Genomic DNA, 11,420 nt, shown 5'->3' on the forward strand with positions numbered 1-11,420 from the left:
CCTACCTAGCCATATAGTAAACATAATTTATACTGATTTCATGATTTCTAGTACTCAGAATATTTAACTTTATGTAGGAACCAATGTTCTCAAAAATGATCTTAGCTTCAGATGAGCTTGGATGTTCCGAGGAGATCTTAACAATTGCTGTTGTCCTTTCCATACAGGTAGACTATCCCCTATATCATAATCTTTTTGGAATTCTTCATATTTGATCTAGCTGTTTGCATAACATAGAAATATGAACATCTTGAGTTGAATGATACAATAATTGTATGATAAGTTACATTCTAAGAGTTCTCTAATCAATTGTATACATATAGTCTACACTGGATCTTCAGAATTCTGCAAATATTTGAGATGCTTAAGATATTACTAATAAATCAATATGAGGCTGCAGATAGTAGCCAAGCTGTGATTCTATACACTGGCCTATATTTAGTCGCATTTGGGGCTGGTGGACTAAAAGCGGCGCTTCCTTCCTTGGGAGCAGACCAGTTTGATGAGTCAGACCCTGAAGAGTCTAATACCCTTTCTAGTTTCTTTAACTGGTTCCTATTTTTTGTTGTTACCGGGGCTATCTTTGGTGTCACTTTCTTGGTCTGGATTAGTGAAAATGAAGGCTGGAACTGGGGATTTGGGGTGTCTACTTTTGCAGTAGCAATCGCAATCTTGTTCCTGTGCATGGGAAGATCACTCTGCAGGAACAATGTCCCAAAAGGAAGCCCACTCAGTCGAATAATGCAGGTGTGCACCATTTTGTACAATTACACAGGATGTATGCATAGTCATTGTAATTGCAGATAGATATACTTTGATGTCCATTATTTTGATGGGGCTAATTCATGACTTCAAATGCTTTTTTCTAAAACTAGGTATTTGTGGCTGCAATTAGAAACCGTAATCTTCCACTGCCAGAAAACGCAGTAGGATTCCACGAGGTTCATGATAAACAATCTGAGACTCTTCACATAACAAATCAATTCAGGTGCCTACTCTTATTCATCTTAGCTAGCTAGTGGAGATTCTTAGTGTTCGGAAAATTTAATCTCTCTATATTGCAGGTTCTTGGATCACGCAGCAGTTATTGTGACTACAGTTTTATCTACTATTAACAATCTGGGACCCTGGAAAATGTGTACTGTGACACAAGTCGAGGAAACAAAAATTTTAATTCGGATGCTCCCGATAATTTTAAGCACTATCTTCATGAATACATGTTTGGCTCAACTCCAAACTTTCAGCATTCAACAGAGTAATACGATGGACAGAAATCTTCTTGGTTTTCAAGTCCCTGGATTTTCAAACCCTGTCATTCCACTAGTGTTTATGTTTATATTGATCCCAATATATGATCGTGTCTGTGTTCCAATTCTCCGAAAGTTCACAGGGATTCCCACTGGAGTCACACACCTCTAAAGAATAGGAGTTAAACTCGTTCTCTCAGCCATTTCTATGGTTGTGGCAGGAATAGCAGAGACACACCGCAAATCTGTTGTTGTCGAGTACAACATGGTTGATTCTGCAGGGCCTTTGCCTATGACTGTGTTCTGGTTAGGTTTCCAATATTCAATATTTGGAATGGCTGATAGGTTTACATTGTGAATAGTCTAGTAAAGCTCATGTTTTTTTTAAAAAAACTTCTGTTGCAGTCTATCTGGGTATCGTCCAGGGGATCACAAAAAGAGCTAGATGAAGCAAAGATGAGATTTGCTACTGTCGAGGTTTCATCTCAACTCATGTTTAATTTATATAGAGCTTCAGCTGGTTTAACAGCTGTTAAATTTTAGAAGAGCTTCAGCTGGTTTAGCAGATGTATTTCTGTTTGGGATGAACTATGTAAATGATCGATGGTGGATGTCTAGTACTTGCTTTTGCAGTTATGTAGTTTGTTTGGATTATGAAGTTTGGTTGGTGGTGGATATATGTACGTAATTGGTATAATCTATGGTAAATCAATGAATGTATGTTTGTTTTTGCGTTTGTTTTGGTTTGGTTAGTTTTGGAATGGTAAAATGGCAGTTGGTATGTTTTTGGATGACTCTTGTTTGGGTTTTGGGCATTTGATTGAAACAGGGGATTCATGAATAAAAAAAATAAACAAACATCACTTCATGTACAAAATAACTGATGTAAAATGTAGTCAAATAAGACATTTCATACAATAAACTGATGTCATAAGCAGGCACATATATCAGCTCACAAGAAATGACTGATGTAAAACAATATAATAGATATCACATTTTGAAAGAACTGATGTTAAACACACACAAAGACATCGGTTTCATTAAAAAAAGAAAGGTACGACATCGCTTCTGATAAAAGACTGATGTAATATGTTAAGTTACACATCAGTTTAACAAGTTTTTCGATGTTAATGTATCATATTGCTTTATATGTGATAAGTTTAAAATGATATACATGACATATGAATGAATAACTGAAACCATAGTGAAGGTATACATTGAAGAAAAATACATCACATTATTAAGAAAAATGATGTCTAAACTGTGTATAGACATCGACTAATAAGCGATGTGTAATGCACCTACCTTTCTCATCGCATGCAAAGACATCGCTTGGATTTTAAATAGACATCGGCTAATAAGCGATGTCTATTGACAAATTTCTAGTAGTGCTAGACAATTCCGAAAACTTCACCTCATATTCTGCTACTGACATATCCTCCTGTCTAAGGTCCAGAAATTTCATTTCCATCTGATCTTGCATATAGCTTGGCAAATACTTCTCCAGAAACATCTCAGTGAACTTCTCCCATGTCAAGTCTTTTCCTTCCAACAACGCCTTACAAGACTCCCACCAGAAACTTGCTTCATCTTTCAGGTAGCAACTTGCATAATGAGCTTTCTTGTCATCCTTAACTTCTGCTAACTCAAAGGCTTTTTCCAATTCTCTCAACCACGACTGAGCTTTAATCTGGTCTGGCAAACCTAAGAATTCTGGGGGATGAACATATTGAAAGTGCTTGAAATTTCCAACTTTAGGGGCCACAGGTTGTTGCAAAAGCTGAGCAAGTCTGCTGATCATGGTGGTTTCTGGGTTTACTTCTGGGTCTTGGGTGGGAATTTCTTCTTCTTGATGATCTGGTGAGTTGGCCATTTCTTACAAACCTGATTGAGCAATTATTTATCAATACGATGGCATGGCATATATATAACAACAGTTTCTATGAAATCTCTTTTGTGGGTTTTAAGTTTTACCCAATTTGCACATGCAATCCTATTACTACATAATTCTCATATCAGTGTTGTTTTATCATGGCACAAAATAGGGTTTTATGAGCTTTAAACATGGTTATACGAAAACATGGTTGTATTAAAACATGGTATTGAGAACAGTTCTTGAGATATTTAAGGTGCACAATGGAAAGCAAGACAATGAATTTATTTAAACAAAGGGTACATAAAGATAGTTCTGAATATCACAGGTTCTGAAATAAGGTACAATAAATAGTAGGGTTAAATAGAGGAAAAACTGAAAAACATCCCCCTATCTACCCCTAACTTCCAACTACTACTACTACAACACTGATATGAAATACAACAAGATAAATGAAAAGGGATCCCGACATCTGACCAAGTATCCCAAAGCCTACCGGCGCTGAAAAACAACAATCTACGGGCTCAACCAACAGTCCTGTCTAATCGTCCAGAATCTCTCTCAACACAACCAACATCCAGCGAATGATCTTATGCAGCCTCCGGGCCTCAGTATCAGCATCACTAGTGGATGGTCCCTCATCCAATCTCCTCCTGGCAACCTGCTCCACCATCTTCACCCGAACTCGCCACTCATCAACCATAACTGAAGCACTCTGCCTAGACTCTCTGGCTAGCCTATCCACCAAAGCTCCCAACTCAGGAATGCGGGAGTACACAAAGTCTCGATCCTGGGCTAACTTGCCACCAACACTGACAGGTACAGTATTAGGCATCTCGGACTCTGGCTCAGGGGCATGGGTCTCTGAATCTGGCCTCAAGGGTGAAATCTGCATAGGGATCTCACTACTCTCAGAAGGGTCCTCCTCTGGGTCTGAACTAACATACACAGGCTCCTCTGGAGAGGGTGGAATGGGGTCCACAGGGGTACCAGTCAAACTAATCTCTGAATCTGAGTCACTACCACTACTAGGATCCTGAGAGAAAACATAAAACAACAACCAAGAAACAATGTTAGGGTTAAATAAAGCTTCCAACTAACTCACACCCTAACTCTAGTTTCCACTTTACCAATCCACACGTTCCTTAGACTATACCTAATAGTTTAACTCAACTCTATATGAGTCGAACTCTCTCGCGATATAAATATACCCAAAATACCCTTTTTAATCCTAATTTGTCTCAGGGACTAGATCCTGTAGCTCTGATACCAACTTGTGACGCCCTCAATCTCGGGGTTAGAAAATGAGGACTCACACACCTCTAATCTAATAATTAAATATGCATAAACCCCGATTATCTACTAATAGGATCAACATCTGTTTATAGATCAATAGGGTGATCAGGAGGAACAGGGTATCATTAAACAGGGTTAACAAGGATAATTAGAGGGTTCAATATATTCCATGGCTCAATACATAATTTGAACAGAAAGGACAAATTTATCAAAGGGTTGAATCATTAAGTTTATCAATAACAGTTTAACAAGAACAAAGGCAGGGTACCTCAAATCAATATCAGGGTTTCATAATTAAACAGTTCAATACTCTACATGGTATGAACAACATTCTCTTTATAACCATTTACACAAGTAATCAGAGTTACTTGCCTGGATTTGCTTTCCTGAAGGTTGAACTACTGCCACCTAGTAAATCCTTTCCTTTCCTAGCCTGAATGCCCTCATGCTCCGAATCTACAATAAAACCAAAACCTTAATCAGATTCTCAACTCTCGTTCCCGGAACGTTTACTATTTACACTAATCCTATCAAACGATTGACCTTAACTATATGAGTATAGTTACACAAATACACATATCATATAATATACTTCACTCTTACCCTTTATACTTTCAAGTATTCAACGAACAACTTATATCTTAAAACACACTTTTAATTCGACTTTAAACCAAATCAATCAACCACAACTCACACGAGTACACATTTCATTCAAAACTCAATTCCATAATCATAACACTACTTATAACCGTTTAGAATCAAGGCAACTAATTCTTCTTTTTAAAATTCCATAATTTGAACCAAAAATAGCAAATAAGCAAACAATTCCTAAAATTTTCACATGCAATCACCTAGTTATCTTCTATAATCAAATCCATCACTTAAATTTGAATTTGACTTCTTAAAAATCATGATCCATTCGGCCCTACTATAAATACCAATAAAAATCAATCAATTTTTCATACCAAATCCACATAAACACATAAACAATCATTTAGACATATAATCCAACTTAATGTTCTTATAAAACAACTATACCATTCGAATTTCTCAAGAAATACAACATACAACTTTAATTTAATCTTACAAATGACATACAAGAGTATTTTCATGGTTTAAACCTAAATCCTAGTTGATTCAAGCAAGAATAACACACCAAGTTGCTATCTTCTTCTATATTAAGCAAGAATTCAAACCAAACATAACACAATCCCACATGCATACTCGAATTTAACCTTTAATTTAATTTAGGCCCTTAGTTAATCCATCAATTTCAAAAACAACTATCAAACAATCATTTTTATCAACCAAAATCAATTTATTCTTTGATAACCCAAAACCCTATTCGGCTTCTACACTAATCAACACATGTATGGACAATTTCATCCCTTTACACTACCAATCACTCTAATCAAACAATAATTTCTAAGATTAAACATTAACAACTCATTTTCATCAACTAACATCAACTTATTCTTTTAAAAATCAAAATCCATTCGGGTGTTTTCAAGATTAACACATGCAACAATCAAAAGAACAAGTTTTTGGTGTAGTAGAGTTCAGTGGTTACATTATTACTCACCACCGGTTCACCGGAGTTCATCACCGGTGGCGGTGGCCTCACGGTGGTGCCCTCATTCGAGGGTATCCTACCATAAAACCTCCGATTATTTTCTAAAATCTCAAAAACAAACACATACAAGACAAGATCACCACAAGTTCACTTCATCTTGATTTTATAAAGCAACAATTCGGCCTAGCCGAACCTACACACAAGCACACAACCCACATGCAAGTATCAAACTATGCATGCAATAATATTAGAGCTCATATATGGAATAAGAACGAATTTCCATGGAAGAATCCATAAAAATAAAGTGTAGAAGAGTGATATACTGAGTGGAATAGAGAGAGATAAGAGAGTGAGCTTCGAGAGTGAGAGAGATGAGAGAAAAAGAGAGAATGAAAGTGTGGCCGGGTGGAAAAGAAAGGAAGGAGGAGGAAATGAGTGTATATATATGCTTAGAGGGTAGGGGCATTTTAGTAATTAACTAATCCCCACTTAGGTTGATTAATCTTTTTCTTTTTACTCAAATAAGATAAAAACTAGATATAAATTATATCTCTCTCAAAATGTTGAAAATTAGTGCAAATGACAATTTCAAAACATAGATCTCGAAATTAGCTTTTCAACCATTACTCATAATAAGGTTTTGAACGTACGGTTGATTTTATATGAATTTCGGAATCTCGCCTTAATAATAACATTTTTCCACATAAAATCAATTTAAAAATGCAAAGACCTCCAAATAAATCCACTTATCATTTTTAAAAAGTCTCTAGGACTACTAAGAAGATATCAAAACAAATCCCATGTTTTTATCTTACTCAGATAATTTTATAAAAATGTACGAAGGTTAATTAGACCTTTATTTAAATCACATAATTCCTTAAAATTCATAAAAATGTCACATAACACATAGTAATGCACACAGACAACAATCTCACATATATAATCACATAACGACTCAGGTCTAATTATGGAATTTATCCTTATTTAATCTTTATCCTTTCTACGCGTACCGGGTCACGTTCAGACTGATGGCCCGACGCTCAGCATTTCGATTACGCTTCTCATTATCTTTTCCAATCAACAAGTCACTTAGGACGAAATACTTTATTTACTCATTCATTTCATTCAATCATACATAATTCACATTTTATATTCTTTAATTCCTTATTAGGACGAGTTTCGTTCTACCTGACGGCCCGACACCACAGCTTAACTTCTAAGCTGACTCTTTAAATTGGAACGTTTTTATTTACGCTCCTATATTCTAAAATACAGTAATGACAATTAATCAACACTTAATCACATAATTATAATCACATCACATAACACACTTTGTTGACTTGATTACGTTGCAAAATTCGCAGTCGTCACATATGTCATAGCCTATTTGTTTATTCGAGGATTTAACTCAACTCAAATAAGAATGTAACAAATAAATAGTGGATCTACCGTCAAAGAGATATCACAAAGTAACATCTGTCAAAGGATTCAGAAACAAGGTTCATCTACAGTCTTGAGGAATTACTTCACTGGAAGAAGTTCAAGAAATTAATCAAGCCTCAGTGATATTGTTAGGAATATATGTGCATTAGTTTGATGATATGTTTAACAAAACACTTAAGTAGAAGTTTAGTGTTTGCAGCCTCAACGGATAAGACCACTTTGGCTATCCGTTGAAGGTGCAGCTTTACTTAGAAATAAGTCTAGTGTTGTAGCACATTTCAGTCTCTGTATTTGAGATATAATTCTTAGAAGTTGAGAGAAAATATAAGTCATGTTGACTACTAGAAGATATGCAAATAGGAAGGCCAATTGTAAATATTTCATGCCTTGTAATTTTGTATAAATGAAGTGGTATCAACGGATATCTTAAAGACCTTCAACGGATGAGAAACAAAGCTTCAACGGATGTCTCTAAAGCTTCAACGGATAGAGCTTCAACTGCTAACACATCAACAGATAAAGCCATCAACGGATGAAGGCTTCAACGGATGTTCTGTTAAATAGCAGTTGATAAGTGGTAGTTGTAACAGCAGACAGAGGCACATGGGTTGTCAGAGATAACTGAAATATGGAAGCCTAATTTCAGGAACATCAGAAAAAGCAGCCGTTCTACTCTAGTACAAAGAGGTAATAGTCAACAAAGTACTTGAGTGATATGGAGAAGAAACAAGTGGAGAACTTATTTTAATATTGTATTTTTATCTTTTTCTTCACTTGTACACTTGGTGATATATAAACCAAGTAGCAGCTAGTAATTAGATAAGAATTTTTCCAGTGCTGTTTAGAAAAATCTTGAGAGAAAAATTATCTAGTTTGTACTAGGATGCAGCTGTGATCAACATCCTGAATCACAGATTTTCTGAAATACCATCTCTGGTGGAACAACAATCCACCAGAAAAGTTTTTAAGGTCTATTGTGTTCTTTACTTTAGTGCTTGAATATATATCTGTCTGTATTAGCTTAAAGCAATTCACACACTTGTTTATCTTGAACACAAAGCCTTTAAAACTGCTCAAAACTTGAAAAAGTTTTGAGATTTACATTTAACCCCCCTTCTGTAAATCTCATTGTTAGTCCACTAGGAATAACAATTGGTATCAGAGCAAGCTCTTGACACACAAAGAGTTTAAAGATCTTGGTAACTAACAAAGATGAGTAAGAAGGATATTGGAGTAAAAATCCCAGTTCTTGACAAAGACAGTTATCACCATTGGAAGGTGAAAATGCACCTTCATCTACTCTGCCAAGATGAAGGTTATGTAAACTGCATTAAGAATGGTCCTCACATTCCCCACAAAGTAGCCACAGTTGCTACGACCACAATTGTTGTTGGTCAATCCATTCCAAAACCTAGAGCAGAATGGACAATGCAAGACACAGATGAAGTCCACAAGGATAAGAAGGCTATGAACATTTTGTTTAATGGTCTTGACAAGGATATATTTGATAATGTGATAAATTGCACAACTGCCAAAGAGGTTTGGGACACAGTTCAGCTACTGTGTGAAGGTACAGAACAAGTAAAAGAAAATAAAATACAGCTTCTCATTCAACAATATGAGTATTTTCATTTTGAAGAAAATAAATCTTTAAATGACACATTCAATAGATTCCAAAAGCTGTTGAATGGACTGAAGCTGTATGGTAGAGTGTACCAGGTGAAGGATTCAAATCTTAAATTTTTAAGATCCTTGCCAAAGGAATGGAAACCCATGACTGTCTCCTTGAGAAACTCTCAAGATTATAAGGACTTCACTCTTGAAAGATTATATGGAATCTTGAAGACTTATGAACTAGAGCTGGAACAGGATGAGGTATTAGAGAAGGGAAGAAAGAAAGGAGGTTCAGTTGCCTTGGTAGCTGAAAATGAGAAAGAATGCAGACAAGAAACTGTGAGATCTACATCAAACTCCAAAGATGGCACAAGCAAATCAGAATCAAGCAAGGGTAAGGAGCAAGTTGCTGAGAATGAAGACAACTCCAGCCAAGATGACTCTGATGGTATTGATGAGCATCTTGCATTTCTGTCCAGGAGATTTGCAAAGATGAAATTTAGGAAAAACACTAGAGCCACTAAACCTCATAAGAACATGGTGGACAAATCCAAGTTCAAGTGTTTCAATTATGGTATAAGTGGACACTTTGCAAGTGAGTGCAGAAAGCCAACTTCTGAAAAGAAGAAATTTGATCAAGTAGATTACAAAAAGAAATATTTTGATCTGCTCAAACAAAAGGAGAGGGCTTTCATTACTCAAGAAAAAGATTGGGCAGCTGATGGAGAAGAAGAGGATGAAGATGTGGAATATGTCAACTTGGCTCTCATGGCTGATTCTGAGGAAAATGAAGTTAATTCATCAAGCAACCAGGGAAAAAGAAGAAACCTATGGTACTTGGACAGTGGCTGTTCAAGACACATGACATGAGATTTCTCCCTGCTCACTAAGTTTAAGGAGAGAGCTGGCCCTAGCATAACCTTTGGAGATGACAGCAAAGGGTTTACTATGGGATATGGCTTGATTTTAACAAGGAATGTCATCATTGATGAAGTTGCATTAGATGATGGTCTCAAGCACAACTTACTGAGTATCAGTCAACTATGTGATAGAGGGAATACAATTTCCTTCAATTCAGAAGCCTGTGTTGTCACCAGCAAGAAAGACAACAAAGTGGTTCTAACTGGAGTTAGAAAAGGGAATGTGTACTTAGCTGACTTCAACTCTACAGATGCAGAATCTATTACTTGTCTCTTCAGCAAAGCAAGTTCAGTTGAGAGTTGGCTATGGCACAAGAAGCTATCCCATTTGAATTTCAAGACAATGAATGATCTAGTCAAAAAGGACTTAGTTAGAGGAATTCCTCTAGTTAAATTCTCAAGGGATGGTTTGTGTGATGCTTGTCAGAAAGGCAAACAAAGGAAAGCATCATTAAAAAAGAAGCTTGAAACAACAATTGATGAACCATTACAGCTGCTGCATATGGATTTGTTTGGACCAGTCAATGTATTGTCAATTGCAAGAAAAAGATACTGCTTAGTGATTGTAGATGATTTCTCAAAGTTTTCATGGGTCTATTTTCTTGGATCAAAGGATGAAGCAAGTGAAATCATTATCAATCACATCAGGAAAGTCAATAATCATCCTGACTTGAAGGTTAGGAATATCAGGAGTGACAATGGAACTGAGTTCAAGAATTTGTCAATAAGGCTGTTCTGTGAAGAAAATATAATCATGCATGAGTTCTCAGCTCCAAGAACACCTCAGCAAAATGGGGTAGTTGAAAGAAAGAACAGATCTTTGATTGAGGCTGCCAGAACAATGCTTGAAGAATCAAAGTTACCAACATATTTCTGGGCTGAAGCTATTAATTGTGCCTGCTACACTCAGAATATTTCTTTGATCAATCAAGCTAAAGGCATGACTCCTTATCAGTTGTTCAAGAGAAGAAAACCAACTCTAAACTTTCTTCATGTCTTTGGATGTAAATGCCTTATACTGAGGAATCAATCTGACCATAAAGGGAAGTTTGATGCAAAGGCTGATGAAGGAATATTTGTTGGTTACTCAGCTGGAAAATCTTATAGGGTCTACAATCTAAGAACCAACATTGTTATGGAATCTGTGCATGTTGTGTTTGATGATAAAAAGATTGATGGACTAACAGATGAGGGACACAATGAGAGACTCAAATTTGACAACATTGAGATATATTGTGATGATAGTGAAGAGGAGATTGATGGAGATGACACTTCAAAAGGGATTCAAAATATGCCCTTGGATAATGCACAAAATTCTGCACCCGTTGATAGAGGCAATGCAGTATCCGTTGAAAGACATAGTGCATCATCCGTTGAAGTACAAAATGAAGCATCCGTTGATCATAGTTCATCAACGGATAATCGATTTACATCATCAATTGATAGAACTCCAA

The 11,420-nt window shown here is 36.2% G+C and overlaps 1 pseudogene; it reads left to right on the forward strand.

Annotated features, from left to right (window-relative positions):
- The first annotated feature begins 360 nt into the window (after positions 1 to 360).
- LOC141719950 (protein NRT1/ PTR FAMILY 4.5-like) lies at positions 361 to 1,605 on the forward strand (annotated as a pseudogene).
- The last annotated feature ends 9,815 nt before the right edge of the window (positions 1,606 to 11,420 follow it).

Source organism: Apium graveolens, chromosome 4 (genome assembly GCF_009905375.1).
Source record: "Apium graveolens cultivar Ventura chromosome 4, ASM990537v1, whole genome shotgun sequence".
NCBI classification, from domain to species: Eukaryota; Viridiplantae; Streptophyta; class Magnoliopsida; order Apiales; family Apiaceae; genus Apium; species Apium graveolens.